This window comes from Ceratotherium simum, chromosome 3, assembly GCF_057802395.1.
Source record: "Ceratotherium simum simum isolate JZ-2026a chromosome 3, ASM5780239v1, whole genome shotgun sequence".
Lineage (NCBI taxonomy): Eukaryota > Metazoa > Chordata > Mammalia > Perissodactyla > Rhinocerotidae > Ceratotherium > Ceratotherium simum.
Genome location: NC_141902.1, coordinates 6724701 through 6741608, shown reverse-complemented (window position 1 = coordinate 6741608; position 16908 = coordinate 6724701). Strand labels below are relative to the sequence as shown.

The following is a 16908-nucleotide window of genomic DNA, read 5'->3' as shown; positions in this document are numbered from 1 at the left end:
CTTTCCTCTATGAACCCTATCTATGAATCACTAACCGAATCAACTTGTCCTAATTTATGTTTCCGTTGCCACACTGACAATATTGTGTCGGATATTTTTGAGTAACATTCTGCTAGTTGATCACCACATAGTCATGAGTCATTTTCTGATTACTTTGATTAAGGTGTTAATGTGATCAAAATAACCACACCAGAAGTAATATCCTCTTTGAAAGCACCAAACATGACCACATTTCCATTCTTTTTCACAAATCAATAAAACATTAATCTAGCACGGAGATTACTCTCAGTGATCATTTATCCCTATGCAGCGTAGAATTATCATCCAACTCTCTATTCAACTAATAATGTACATTTTGACACTGATTCATTTTATTAGCTATTTCCTGATTTCTGAATATAGAATTTGGAACTTTTTTACTTCAATCAGTCATCCGCAAGAATAATCAATATATCCCTGTTATAGACCAACCAAAGAGCTGAAGAGATAATTAACGAAAAAATTAGTAAGTGGAATCTAAATAACAAATTAACATAGCTTGAAAGTTAAACTCCTGAAAAAAAAATTGTTACCCTCTACAAACAGACACCAAATTCCTTGAGCTTAAAATGTGATGCTTAGTAACCCAAGGGTACAGTGATATTAAAGTCAGAGTAGAGGACTTTGGAGAAGCAAGTGCTAACTCAGATCTAAGAAGCCATATAACTCAAGAAAGGCATGAGGAAAATAAACTTACTGCTCAGTATGCAAACACATTTATTTGACAATTTTACAGGCAAATGAGCATAGATGTGAATCCATTTTTCTGTGTGTGAATTTCCTACTTCATTTTTTTTTCTATTACTATTTACACTTTATTCACTGCTTTCAGTCATTAGGCCAAAAAAAAAAAAATTCACATAGGCAATTAATTTATTCACATAAAACTGGGGAAATTTAACTGTTCTCTGTTTTCAATGATATTGACAAAAGGATTGGCTGTTTTGCCATCAACTAGTTGGACCCAGTAAGTTTCTAATTTATTCTTCATGGTAAAACCACAGATTGGCTTTGGTGATAAATAAAGCTTTTATTGATCCATATTAAAATCTGAAAAAAATAAGGAATAAAATAAGTTTTTCATAAAGTACAATTTTTTTTGGTAAAGGAGTGCACTTTACCCTGAGTTTGGGCTGTTTTGATGTTAAACCCTCTTTTTTTTAATGAAAAGGTAATGGCAGTAGATAGTAGTTGTGTTGATGGTGATGAGTAGCTTCTTATGACCTTGCTTGGCAAAAATACCCTGTGACAGTTTCCCATTCTTTTTAATTTTAAATTATGTTCAGTCTAAAATATAAGAACCATTGATTTAGATAACAAAAATTATAAATCTAAAGGAAGTGTTAAAAAATTATACTTTACCTAGAATTGGTGTAAGACTTATATGTGTTCATATCTGTAATGTGCTGAGAACAATAATTGGCACATAAAAAGCACTATGTGTGTTTGTATTTATTGTTATTATTATCAGGACCAGAAAAGTTTGAGAACCACAAGTGAATTCTTGGATTTCCTGATTGAAATGTACATTACCAGGCATTTTCTTCCTTGTTTCTTCCTTTAAAAGCTCCAGAAAAGCTCTTATGGCATTGCCTATTACATTTTGTGTTTGAACACAACTAAATAGCAGCACAGAAGGAAAGTCCAGGGAAATTTTTATAAAGTTAAGACTTTCTATTACTTAACAGAACAAATTTAATGTATTAGTTAGCAAAATAATTAGTTTAAAAACAATAAACATGAACATGAATGCAGTAGTGTGAGTTTATGGCTCCTAAGGCAGATCCAATTTCTTGAAGTAAAATATATACTTACAAACAGAATTGGTTCAGCTACATATTAAAATGAAACAGCATAGTGCCTCTGGCTCTCTGAGCTCTAATCATCTTGGCTTCTGGGAAAAGATAATTGAATTTCTTATCTAAATATTGGATATTCCTCACCAACTAACTGAAAGTCAAAATTCTTCTCTGGGTATAACTTTAAATTATCAGGTATGATCCTGGGTTAATGACTCAAAGGACCACCATAAATTATACATTAAAATAACTTTCAGATGATCTCAGCTACTTTTAAAAGTGTGGATGTGGAAATCTATATTTCAAAATTAAGAAATTGTTGGAAAGCTAGTGTCTAAATTAGAATTGACTGCTTCTCAACGTCTACCTGAGATTCAATGAATTTTTACTGTCATGAGATTATTTAATATTGAGTATCTTATACCCTGAAATTGTTATTTAAAAATCCTAGATCATAGGGGCTGGCCCGGTGGGACAAGCAGTTAAGTGCACTCGCTCTGCTGCGGCGGCCCAGGGTTCGCTGGTTCAGATCCTGGGCGCACACCCACACACCAATTGTCAAGCCATGCTGTGGCGGCGTCCCATATAAACTGGAGGAAGATGGGCATGGATATTATTAGCCCAGGGCCAGTCTTCCTCAGCAAAAAGAGGAAGATTGGCAGATGTTAGCTCAGGGCCGATGTTCCTAACACACACACAAAAAAATCAGATGATACTGTTAGGATTTTATAACTGGCAATATCCCACATATTTATATTTCCAGATGTGGAAGTAAATGAGGACCACCCAAATGAGAACAAAGAGAGGCTATTTATTCAGAGCTTGCCATAGCAAGGGAGTCAGCCACCATCACTCACATTTGGCAGAGATTCAAAGGCAGTCATGGGAGTGTAAAATCTTTAAAGTGGAAAAGGGAAGGCTTCAAGCGTGCCCTGATTGGAATCTGTTGGCATTTGGAGGCTGGAGACAGGCTAACTAGAAGTAGGGCTTCCCACCCATGGGATTGGCTAGAAAGCATATTTGGCTTCCCTTGGTTGGTCCTAAGTTACAAGCGGGGCAAAAATTAGAGAAGCTGGCAGATATTGATCAAGTTCTGCTATTTGGGGCTGATTGCTACAGAGGTTGTGGTTTGGCTTCCATCCCTGGTTGCTAAAGAGGTTGTGGGTCAGAGTTCTATTTTTATTTAAGGCCCGCCATTGTCCATTTATATATTCAGTCTCTCACAGATACATACATATTTCTATATAAAATTATTTCTACTGTAAGTCCCAATATTAATCTGTAATAAAAGCTGCTCTTTGATTTATTTAAACTCTGTGAGATTTATTTATATTTCACCTATAAATTAAAATATAAAATAAGGTATGAATTTTCTCTTAAAGTAGATCAAATTCTTCAAATACAGCTCAGAGATCTTCTTCCAATATCTCAAAAAATAAAAAGCCAAAGTTGCTAATCAGTCAACAAATATTTAAATATTTAAAACATGATTCAGAAAGTTATCATCCAAAATATAATGACACTACCTTTATTGCTCCAAATTAGTCACTCTTTGCATCTCAGTCACCTCAGGTTACACTCATATGCTTAGGACAGGATTCTTCATATTTTACTTGACTCCAGGTCAGTACAATGCCGCTGCTGAGACCACTGACCCACTGGACTCGAGCGCTCTCCAGCTGCTGCTGCTATTACCAACGTTCTGGCCTCAGCAGAAAAGACAGGTGTATCTTATAAAGCTCTAAACTTTCTACTGTCTTAATCTTCCAGTATTTATTTCTTAAAGATATTCTACGATATTCATGTGTTCATCTCCTCACCAACAAATAAGATAATTTTTGGATCATAAATGAGCAGTACTAAGGTTATTTTTGTTAGAAAAAATAACTAAAATTTCAAAGCATTCTAAATCAATAAATACAGCAAAGGCAAAGAATGGTAAAAAGTATATATTAAAATCAGTCACATTTCTAAAGAACATCCTGAAAGCAGGAGAAAAATTTGATAAAAGTAGTTTCTAAGCTAAATGTTGACACCAAAGAACATAAAATTATTTCTTAACATGAAGGTTAAACTGAAGGATAAAGTAAGTAAAAGAAAAACTGTGAGTTCATGTTTCTACTTTTTTCCATTCATAAAACTTTTATTCCGCTTACCTCAACTCAATATATATATTCTTAATAATTATGCTTGGATTGTTCATGAAAATTTCATAAGACATTAAATAAAACTAGCCATCATCTCAAGTTATTTCCCTGTTAATTGTTTTTACAGCACATGCATGTTAGATAAGTTTCAAAAAAATCATAAAAGGAAAAAACCTAAAAGAAGTTAAACACTTGGGTTTTTTATTTTACTTTTCTGCTTGATATACATGAAGTAATGGATATCAAGCAATTCATTTTAACTGCATCTTGTACATTTGTGCTTAGGTTGCTTAAAATGTTTAAACACAAATAAAAGAGTGTTTCAAAAATAATGAAAGCAAGCAAACAATAGGTAACTTTACAAATAATGGAATGTGAATAATTTCTGCCCTTCCCTAGACTAAACTGGGTCACAACTTTGTCTAAAGGAACACTTCTGCAGCTATAGTCAAAGGTGTGCACATCAAGATTGTGTATTCCACGGGTACATATGGTTCAAAATGTAATGTCCGTGGGGTGTCTATTTCTACCACAGCATTGTTAAGTGCTCCAAACCTTAACGTACCACAATAACTATATCTGTTATAGGAATCAATTATCCCTCCTATCCTACATGAGGACAAACCAATAGGTAGGCAATTTGCTTAGATATAAAAGCAATTTCAACATAGGCCCTTTTGAAGCCACAATGTAGCAAAAGTACTATGTATAAAAATTCCACATCCCCATATTGGTCACCTCAAGATGAACACAACTCTCAACAAAGTGGGTATAGAGGGAACATATCTCAACATAATAAAGGCCATATGTTACAAGCCCACAGATAACACCATACTCCATGGTGAAAAGCTGAAAGCGTTTCATCTAAGATAGGAGTAAGACAAGCATGCCCACTCTCCCCACTCTTATTCAACATAGTATTGGAAATCCTAGCCAGTGCAATTAGGCAAGAAAAAGAAATAAAACACACACAAATCAGAAAAGAAGTAGTAAAACTGTCACTATTTGCAAACGGTATAATATTATATATATAAAACCTTAAAGACTCCACCCAAAAACTGTCAGCACTATTAAACAAATTCAGTAAAGTTTCAGAATACAAAATCAGTTGCATTTCCATACACTAATAACAAACTATCACCAAGAAGAATTAATAAAACAATCCCATTTACAATTGTATCAAAAAAGAATAAAATAGATAGGAATAAATTTAACCAAGGAAGTAAAAGGCCTGTACACTGAAAACTATAAGACATTGACGAAAGACATTGAAAATACAAATAAATGGAAAGATATTCTGTGCTCATGGGTTGTAAGAATTAATATTGTTAAAATGTCCATACTACCCCAAACAACCTACAGATTCAATGCTCCGTTGGAAAATTCCGGTCGCATTTTTCACAGAAATAGAATAAACAATCTGAAAATTTGTATGGAACCACAAAAGACCCTGAATCGCCAAAGCAATCTTGAGAAAGAAGAACCAAGCTGAAGGTACCACATTCTCTGGTTTCAAACTATATTACAAGGTACAGTAATCAAAACAGTATTGGCATAAAAACAGACACACATAGACCAATGGAACAGAATACAGAAGTTAACTCACACATATATGGTCAATTAATTTATGACAATGGAGCCAATGGGAATATACAATGGGAAAAGGACAGTCTCTTCAATAAATGGTGCTGGGAAAACTGGACAGTCACATGTAAAAGAATGAAATTGGACAACTATCTTACACCATACACAAAAATCAACTTGAAATGGATTAAAGGCTTGAACATAAGAACTGAAACCATAAAACTTCCAGAAGAAAACATAGGCAATAAGCTCCTTGACATAGGTCTTGGTAATGATTTTTGGTATATGACACCAAAAACAAAGGCAACAAAAGCAAAAATCAGCAATTGGGACTACATCAAATTAAAAAGCTTCCACAGAGCAAAGGAAATCATCAACAAAATGAAAAGACAACCTATAGAATAGGAGAAAATATCAGCAAATCACATATCTGATAAAGGGTTAACACCCAAAATATATAAAGAACTCATACAACTCAATAGCAAAAAGACAAACATTCCAGTTTAAAAATGGGCATAGGATCTGAATAGACATTTTTCTAAAAAAGACACACAAATGGCCAACAAGTACATGAGAAGGTGCTTTACATCATTAATCATCAGAAAAATGCAAATCAAAACTACAATGAGGTATCACTTCACACCTGTTAGAACAGCTATTGTCAAAAAGACAAGAGATAACAAATGCTGACAAGAATGTGGAGAAAAGAGAACACTTGTGCACTGTTGGTGGGAATGTAAATTTGTGTAGCCACTATGGAAAACAGTATGGAGATTCCTCAAAAAATTAAAAATAGAGCTACCATGTTATCTAGAAATTCCACTTCTGGTATTTATTCAAAGGAAACAAAAACACTAACTCAAAAAGATATCTGCACCTCCATGTTCATTGCAGCATTATTTACAATAGCCGAGGCATAGAAACAACCTAAGTGTCTATCGATGGATGAATGGATAAAGAAAATGTGGTATATATACACAATGGAATATTATTCAGCCATAAAAAAGAATGAAATCTTGCCATTTGTGACAACATGGATGGGCCTTCAGGACATTGTGCTAAATGAAATAAGCCAGATAGAGAAAGACAAATAACATATGATCTGACTTATCTGTGGAATCTAAAAAACAAAAAAGCAAGAGAAAACAAACTCATAGATCCAGAGAACAGATTGGTGGTTGCCAGAGGCAGGAAGTGGGAAAGGGTGAAATGGATGAAGGAGGTCAAAAGGTTATAAAATAAGTAAGTCATGAGATGTAATGTACAGCATGTTGACTATAGTTAACAATAATTATTGTACATTTGAAAGTTACTAAGAGAGTAGATCTTAAAAGTTCTCATCACAAAAAGAAAATGTAATTATATGTGCTGATGGACGTCAACTAGATTTATTATGGTGATCATTTCATAATATATACAAATATTGAATCATTATGTTGTATACCTGAAATTAATATAATGTTATATGCCAATTATATCTTAATTAAAAAAAAGTCTAATTGACAATAGCCAAATAAAATGATAAAATATCTAGTAAAGTAATAAAGGTTCAAAACCTGTATGAAGAAACAACAAAACCTTATCAAAGCAAGATATAATATCTTGTTAAAACAAGAGCTGAATAAATGGAGAAAAAAATCAAGTCTGAATATTTAAAAAAGTGAAACAAATCTCTAAACGTTAACTGGCTCTATTCCCTTAATATTAAACATAAAAACCATACGGGAAAAAAATAGAAATTCAAATAGAAGTAACATATACTTGTCATAAATTGTGAAGAAAAAACTATTCATGAGGCAGTATAGACAACAAATGGTCCACTGTATAAATTTCAGAATGAGAATACAAAAGTCGGGAGGCTGTTTAATTGTCCCCTTCTTCTCCTGTTTTAGCTTCATCTCCTTGGGTATTTGACATCCACGATGTCAAGCTGCCTCTCAGTCATTGCATTGTTAGCATGCTGTCTTTGTGTGACTCTTTACTAGATGTATCAAGTTCAGCAATGGTTTCATCCAAAGCTGCCTTAACAACCTAAGTGTCTATAGATAGATGAATGGATAAAGAAAACGTGGCATATATATACAATGGAATACTATTCAGCCATAAAAAAGAAAGAAATCCTCCCATTTGCAACAACATGGGCGGAACTTGAGGACATTCTGCTAAGTGAAGAAAGTCAGAGCAAGAAAAACAGCATATGATCTCACTTACATGTGGAATCTAGAGTAACAAAACTCATCAAAACAGAGTCAGATTTGTGGTTGCCAGAGTCAGGAGCGGTGGCGGAGCTGGGAAAATGGATGAAGGGGGTCAAAAGGTACAAATTTCCACTGATAAAATAAATAAGTTCTGGAGATGTAATGTACAACGTGATGACTATAGTTAACAATATTGTATTGTATATTTGAAAGTTGCTAAGAGAGTAAACCCTAAAAGTTCTCATCACAAGGAAAAAAATTGTTAACTATGTGAGCTGATGGATGTTAACTAAACTTACTGTGGTAATCATTTAGCAATATATACATATTTTAAATCATTATGTTGTATACCTTAAACTTATATAATGTTATATGTCAACTATATTTCAATAAAACTGGGAGAGTAAAAGCTATCTTTGCAAGAGGCAGGCTTTCTCTGGGAAGTTCAGAATCATACAACAGAACACAGAGAATTTACAGCCCAAACCCAATACCATAGGACGTGTGGTTTGTATTTCCTTTGTCTGATTTGAAAAGCTTCTTTGTATGCTTGTTGTGACTGATCCATAATCCCTTTCTGGTCATCAGCAGCAGCAACCTGAGCCAAGTAACAATAGTCCTCTCCTTTAAGTTTCAAGTAGAAGACTTTGCTCTGTGCTTGTGAAACGTTGGGATCAAGAACTTTTCCAAGAGACAGTAAATCCTTTGCAGATATCTCTAAGGTCATTCTCCATTTTCTCTCTGGATTCTCAAGACATCTGCTGTTTTTCTCAGCACCTTCTATCATTTGCTCAATACTTGAGATGACCCTCCAAGGTGACCTATGGGCTGCTACAACATGTTTATAAGCAACTGAGAGAAGACTTCTCTCCTCATTGGATAATTCAGCTCCTTGTTCAGTTACGGACTTCGTGCAGGCTGCCACGTCAACATATCACTCAGCTTGCTTGGCCAGTTTGGGCTTCTGCACCAACACCTTTTATCCATGTCTGGAAGTTTGTGTCGGAAGGGGGTGGTGGTGGTTGGAAAGGGACTTTCTGCAGTCTCTGAGCAATGCAGTGGCAGGGCTGAAACTGTCCCTGGATCTCTCTGCTCACAGGCTCCGTGTTTACACAACAAAGTTGTATATAATACAACAAAGGTTGTATATCATCAGCATTGTCTATAATTAACTCTATCTCTTAATTCTTAACTTGACCTAATTAATGCAAACATTTTAAAAAATGCATGTTTTTCCTTGAAAGTAACATAGAGTATGGTTTACTACCCTGTGTTAGAAAAATTGACAAAAGTTTACGTTACTATTGTCTGAATATGTAATTTCAATATGATAATTTTGCAAAGTGGGGCACAAAAATTTGAAGTTTGTTAACATATAATTTGCAAATTTATACATTTTTTAAAAATCCACAAAATAAAATATTTTATAACTTTTTGAATCTATTAATAGTAAAGCCAACTGTGTTGAACAATTAAAGTCAGATACGCGAAAAGAGCAAAAAATTAGAGTCCATTTAGCTATCAAAAGCAAAGAATCATCATCACAAAACCAAATCATTGTAAATTGCAATAACGAGCCTCAAGCAGAACCACCACATTGCGTTATCCGCAGTATTCCAGCTCCTTAGAATAAGTAAAATTACATGCATTTTCACATAAAGAGTTACCATAAACCCATCCTCTGAGTTATTGTTTTCCATCATGATGACAGATTTATGTTAATCCTTCTATCCTCTTTTGTGTAGTAAAATCTACATTTGTGAACAAGAACAAAGATTAAGTGTGCTAAACTTCTGGGTAATATTCCCAGTAATTTGTTGACCAAGATGGCCTGAGGCCTTAAAGTTCCCCTCAGTCTGACTAAATTTTAAACAGCTTTCTTTCAGTCTATAAACCGGTGACCTCCCTTTCCTTAGAGCAAGTACTTTAGAAAGTTTTCAATAGTAAATTATTTCTCTGTCCCTTTGAGATGTAAATCTTCTCCCAGCCTCTTGCCCATTTTACGCCTGAGGAATGTCTTTCTCAAGGACCTGGGAGCCATCGTTTGAAATGTAATCATCAAGAAAGATAGGGACCCTGTCTCCCAGTCTTTGTGAGAGTACAGGAGTCTAACTTCCTTAAGCACTGATTAGCAAACACAGCTGGCCTAATCACAGTGACCAACCTCCCCTTAAAGTCCTCCAGGACTTTCCATGAGCTCACTCTAGTGCTTAAACATCCTCCCGCCTCTTGTTTAGTGGAGCTGAGTTCAATCTCTCTCCCCTATTGCAATGGCCTTGGACAAAGTCATTCCTGCCTGTTTAACTCTATCCAGTGAATTTTTTCTTTGACAATGTGTATAGAATTTTTCACCTTATCCCAGAAATGTACTTATTAATCGCCAACTATTTGCAAAGGAATGGCTTAGGCACTATGAAAGTGAGTGCTCCCCCTTAGAGTTTACATTTGAATGTAAATATAGGGTGTCCTAATCAAAATTGTGACTTAAGCCAATTTTCTCTCCAGTGTTTTTAGGATTTTTTAAATCATCTTTAAATCATCATTTAAATCACCATTAAATTATCTTCTCTAGCTAAGAGAAGTGTTTTTCCCCTACTTCCAGGTGCTTCGGAAAAACTATACATAGAGTTGCAGATTCAAAAAAAAAGTCCAAATCCTCTAGTCAAACTGATGTTTTCTTTTAGAAGTTTTATGGTTTTAGGTTTCATATTTAGGTCTATAATCCATTCTGTGTTAATATTTTATATGATGCAAGCTATAGATTAGAGTTCATGTTTTTTGTTTTGTTTTGTTTTTGGCATGTCGGTATCCAATTATTCCAGACTATTTCTTGAACACAATGATCCTTTCTCCAGTTACTCGCTTTTGCGCTTTTGTCAAATATCAGCTTTTCATGTGTATGGGTCTATTTCGGGACTCCTCTTCTATGCCATTGATTTGTCTAGTTTGATGGGAATACACCCTGTCTTGATTATTGTCGATTTATAATAAACCTCCAAATCAGGAAGTATTAGCTATCCAACTTTTTTTTCTTTGTTAAGGGTCTTTAAATTTGTGTTTAGTTCCTTAGCATTTCCGCGTGAATTTTAGAATCAGCTTGGCAATTTCTACCAAAGACAAATCTCCTGCTAGGATTTTAATTGCGATTTTGTTGAATCTATAGATTAATTTGATAAAAATTGACATTATAACAATATTGATCTTCCTGGCCACGAACATCATTTCTCTCTCCATTTATTTAGGTTTTCTTTAATTTCTCTCAGTAACATTTTATAGTTTTAATGTATGTATCTTACACATTGTCAGATTTATCTCTAAATATTTAATAACTTTGGTGCTATAGGTGGTATCCTTCTTTGTTTTAATTTGTGAATATTTGTTGCTAGTATATCAACATACAATTAATTTTAAGTATTAATCTTGTTCCTGCAAATCTGATAAACTTATTCACTAGCTCTAACACAAAGCTGAGTAGTAGAAGTAGTGACAGACATCCTTGATTTGTTCCTGATCATCGGGGAAAAGCATTCAGTCTTTCATCACGATGTATTACATTAGCAGTAACATTTTTGTAGATGTCCTTTATCAAATTGAAGTAAGTTCCCTTCTACTCCTGGTTTGCTGATAGTTATCTCAGGAATGCAAATGGGATCTTGTCAATTGCATTTTTGTGTGTCTACTGGGATGGTCATTTTTTTTTTTCTGTTTTAGTTTTCTAATTTGGTGAATTACATTGACTAGCTATCAAATGTGCAAACAACCTTTCATTCTCAGACAAATTCCACTTGGTCGTGATATAGCCCACTTATGTACTGTTGGATTTGGTTTGCTGAAATTTTATTAAGGATTTTTTTGCATCTATACTCTTAAGGGATATTGTACAGTTATTTTTTTATTCTTATGTTTTCTTCTGATTTTAGTGTCATGGTAATGCTGAACTCATTGAAAAAGTTGGGGGATATTCAGTCCTCTTCAGTTTTCTAGGGGAGTTTACATAGAATTGATATTATTTCTTCTCTAAACGTTTGGTAGAATTTCCTGGTGTTTTCCATGTGTTAGGACCTTTAAATGCAAATTCAGTTCTTTAACAGATATAGGGCTTTTGAGATTACCTAATTTTTCTTAGGTGAGCCTTTGATAGTTTACATCATTAATGGAATGTGTCTATTTCCTCTAAGTAGTCAAAAATATTGGCATAAAGTTGTTTGTAATATTCCCTAACTATATTTTTAATATCTACAGCATCTGTAGTGATATCATCTCTCTTATTCCTAATTTGTGTTTTCTCTCTTTTTTTCTTGTTCAATCTGGTTAGATGTTTATTAATATTAACAGTCTTCTCAAAGAATCAGCTTTTGGTTACATCATTTTGTCCCGTCTTGTATTTGCTTTGGACATTGTAATCAGCTCCTGTTAATCCATCCTGACCAGAAGCAGAGGTCCTAGTATGTGTGCTCTTATAATTGATTTAAATCCTTTCTTGATAAAGTCAGGAAGTAAATCCACACACACACACACACATTCACACATATGCAAACAAACAAAACCTAAATAACTATTCTCACCCTGTAATATCTTTTTTCTCTGTCCAGCCTAAGACTCTAATGCTAAGTCCCATTACTCCTGGGTCTGTATATCTTACTTGCCCTGGGCATTTCAACCTCATACAGAATTCTGTGACTTCACTTTTCATTTGCTCTCAGAACACCTATTGATAGGTGTCTTCACTATAGACTATCATTTAAGCCATCAATATTTGTCATATCCCTTATGTCTATGTCAGTTCCCAATGCCTTCTCAACCTGCCCTGTCCCACTTTCCCCATAGCCTGACTCAAATAAGTCTATCCTGACCCAAATAAGTCTATCCTGCCTATAAGGATTTTGATAACATTAATAAAATATAATTATTTTAGAAAATTCTTTATTTCTGAGACAGCGCACATATAATATCTGGGGGAGAGAAGGAAGAAGGAGTATGTGAAGATATCATCAGGGGTAAACATGCAGAAATAATATTTTTCAACTAATGACAATATAATTTAATGTAACTTTTTATCCTCTATAGTTCCATTACTGACATAATTTTTAAATGTCAAACTTCTTGTGGAAACGTTCTGTGATGCTATTAAAATCAAAAGAATATGGGCCGGCTCCGTGGCTTGGTGGTTAAGTGAGCGCGCTCCGCTACTGGTGGCCCAGGTTCGGATCCCGGGTGCACACCGACGCACCGCTTCTCCGGCCATGCCGAGGCTGCATCCCAGTGCAGAAACTAGAAGGATGTGCAGCTATGACATACAACTATCTACTGGGGCTTTGGGGGGAAAAATAAATAACTAAAAATCTTTAAAAAAAAGAAAAAAGAATATGATCATGTTTGTGATTCATATTCTCTGAAGGAATACTGACTTTGAAAAATATGAGATTTTACAAAATTGCTGCCCTATTGCTTGATTCTTAATGAGACTATATCCGTCTTTTATCTGAAAGATTTTTTAAAAATCAAACGTATTTTTTAATAAATAATACCCCAAAAATACATTATATAAAATCTATATTCACCTAACAATGTGCATACACATATGCCTAATCCCAATTTAGGAGCATATGTCCAAAGCAGGAAAGAAAAATCTATTTATTACCAAAACGGCCTTGGGAGTTAGTGACTTAACTTCATTCGGATATATCTTGAGGACACTTATCACCCCACTCAGTTTTAGATAACTTCAGTGACACCTTCCCAAATTCTTTTTAGAAAACGAATATATCAATCTTAGACATGGGCCCATCCCTCAGTGAGTATATCATCTGATTTCACCATTTCCCAAGCCCTCCTCTCTGCGCCCATGGTACTTTGGACATATGTCTTTCTACTTCAGAATTGCTTGTTTAATTCTATAGTTTATGTTTTTGTTTTTATTTTTAAGTAGTGAGAAATAACTCTCCCCAACTAGAGTGTAACCTCTTTAAAGGGAGGGAACATGTTTATTTTTATCTTTATCCTTAAGCTCTGGCAGGGTGTCTGGCCTATTTTTAGGGACTCAATAATATTTACTGAGCTCGTGAATGAATTAGAGGAAAAATAAACAGAATAATAAATAGATTTAATACAAATGGACAGAACCTATGGCTTCATAGAAATCAAATATTCACATCTCTTTTATATAAGCACATTGCTTTTTAGGATTTATTTCCTTTTTAGATATACATCTATATTACATACAATATAGATATATATAATATAGATATATAGAGATACAGTATTTATCTATATTATATATGTTAATAATCAAAAATCTCAGAGATACTGTTTATAGTTAATTAGAACTCATTTCTTCCTTGCTAACCAAGTCCATGACTCAGCTCCTTCTATCAATGATGAAAAGGTATTGGATCTAAAACAAATGTGTCTGAGATGCTGTGACCACATTTAGCTCTGGGACTATACTTAGAAAATGGTGGTTGGGAACCCAAAAAACAAACCATTCCACTTATTTCATTTTTCAGATTAAATCTATTTGTTTATGTTCATAGAAATTAGAAGACGCCATGAACATTTTTTTTAAAATATGTGGCAGAGACAATGCTATATATTCACCCAATTATTCCATATTTTTATACACACAGCTAAACTTCATTTCCCAGCCCCCTGCGTCTAGAGGCCGTCATATGAACAATTCTCACCAATAGAAGGTGAGTAGGTGGGATGCCTCACTTGCAGCCTGAGGCGGTAAAGACCAGGTGTGCCTTCTCTGTGCTCTGGGTTTTCCTTCCTGGCTGCTGGAATAGACTCCGAGCAAACAAAGTTGCAAGACGGAAGAGTTCCCGGCCCCTTCGCCACTCCCTGGAGGAGAGGCATGCAGACAGCAGCCTGGACTCCTAGGTACTGGAGGCCTCGCAGGAAGTAAACCTTTGCTGTTTAAACCACTGAGAGAACAGAGTTTAATTTTTTTTTTTCTCTCAGCTTAGCTCAGGCTACCCTGTCTAATATAAAATTTAAATCTCACTAAAATTAAATAAAATCATCTCTGCTGTTGAAATAACTATAATGCGAGGCATAAATTCCTTTATTTTTCAGTCCTACTTTAGATTTAATAACTATTTGACTCAATGTCATAGCTTAAAACTTGTTTGAATTGTTTCTTTTCTAAAGCTATATGATTACATTTATTCTTTTTAATTGGATATAAAAACAAAAAGCAAAATGGCAATGGAATAATAATTACTAAATAGTTTCTACAGTGAAAACACTTTTTAAGGAGAAACATCACTTTGGGTGATGCTATTCTCATCACCCTTCCTTCAATGTCGCCTCAATATTATCATAAATATTAACAACAGTGACACAGCTTCTTCCCATTTTTCTACTCCCATGTGTGGGTCTGCCCTCCCCACAGTATTTTACTTCTGGTGAATGCCCAGGAAAGTATTTTCCCTAGCAGTGATAACACCTGAACTGAGCCTAGATCTCAAGAATGTCTTCTCATTTTGGACACAAAAACAGGTCTCTAATTCTTCCAGATGATGAGCAGACGTCCACCTTCTAAAGGTCTATTTTTGGTGTACCTTTCAGCCAACTTTGACAAAACTCCACAATCTAAATGTGTAAGATTATAACACTTCAAATTATAAAGTCAAATAAAAAATCAAAAGCTAAGTAAGAAACATCTAAAGTCAACAATGAAGCACAGTTTCACTTCTAACGTTTTTCTTATGTGGGTTGATCTAGCTTAATTTAAGGTGAGTAAAATGGTAATTATACGATCTTAATTTAAAAGTGTATTTCTTCAGAGGAACTTAAATGAGTTTCTAGATGCAATTTTATTAATACCGTAGTTAGGTAATCGTGTCTTTATTTAACTGAAGGACAGTTTTATTCTTCTAAAAGTGTATGACAAGAAATACAAATTATACAAGACTTCCAAAGGCTGAAGCTATGAGCAATCTTGACACATTTGCCGTCTCATAACCTTGTTAAAACAGGAAGATTGACTCAACAGGAAAATAAGCAAATAAGCCAGACCTATTTCAAATTCTGATCCCAAAGTGAGTTAGATGACTTTCTATCAGTCCCTTGATCAATCTGTATAAGCATCTCTTTCTCTGAAAAATGAGAGGGGATAATCAAGACAAACTGTTCCAGCAACAACATCCAAATCCAGTGATAATTGATTTTTCCCTCTGGGTCCAAATGGGAAACAATAGAGATGAAAATGAGGCTAATCACCTCTTGTCACCTAACTGAGTCTGGGAACTCTCAGGCAGTGGGAGTGATAACAATAATAATGATTACACTCACACACACACACACACACACACACACAGGCTACATCACACCTTCTCAGTGCTCTGCAGCTGTCAAAGGTAGCATGTCATGTGATCACCAAAGACTCTGCTCACTCCCTATTTTTTATTTGTTTTCATTTTTATGTCTTTATGTTTTAATTTACACTCAATAAATTTGCTCTTTTTGGTATCAAAGTCTATGAATTTTGATAAATGCATAAAGTCTTATAACAACTACCATAGTCAAGATACAGAGCAGTTCCAATAGCCAAGGAGAATTGTTCCATGTTGTCCCTTTGTGATCAACCCCTCGTACACTCCCAATCCCTGGAACCTACTACTTACCCATTTCTTCTCTGTGCTTGTAGTTTTGCCTTTTCCAGAATGTTATAGATATATATATAGAGAGAGAGAGAGAATATCACACAATAGCCCTTTCTGTCTCCCTTCTCTCACTTAGCATAATTCATTTGAGATTTATCCATGTTATTGGTTTGTATCAATAGTTCATTCCTTTTTATTGCTGAGTATTATTTTATTGTATGGATATATCATAGTTGGTTTATCCATTCACATGGTGAAGGACATTGGTTGTCCCCAGTTTGGGGCAATTATGAATAGAGCTGCTATCAACATTATCTATAGGTTTTTATGTACACATCAACTTCATTTCTCTTGGGTAAATACCTAGGAGTGGGATTGCTGGATCATATGGCACAAATACATTTAACTTTATAATAAACTGATCAATCGTTTTCCAAAGTAGTTGTACCGTTTTGTATTCCCATCAGCAATGAATGAGAGCTCCAATTCTAATTGTTCTACGTCCTCACCTGGAATTGCTATTGTCAGTTTT

General features: G+C 34.6%; 1 pseudogene; it reads right to left on the bottom strand.

Moving 5' to 3' along the window:
• Positions 1–7432: 7432 nt before the first annotated feature.
• LOC101397270 (14-3-3 protein zeta/delta-like) overlaps positions 7433–16908 on the bottom strand; it is a 34644-nt pseudogene continuing 25168 nt past the window's right edge.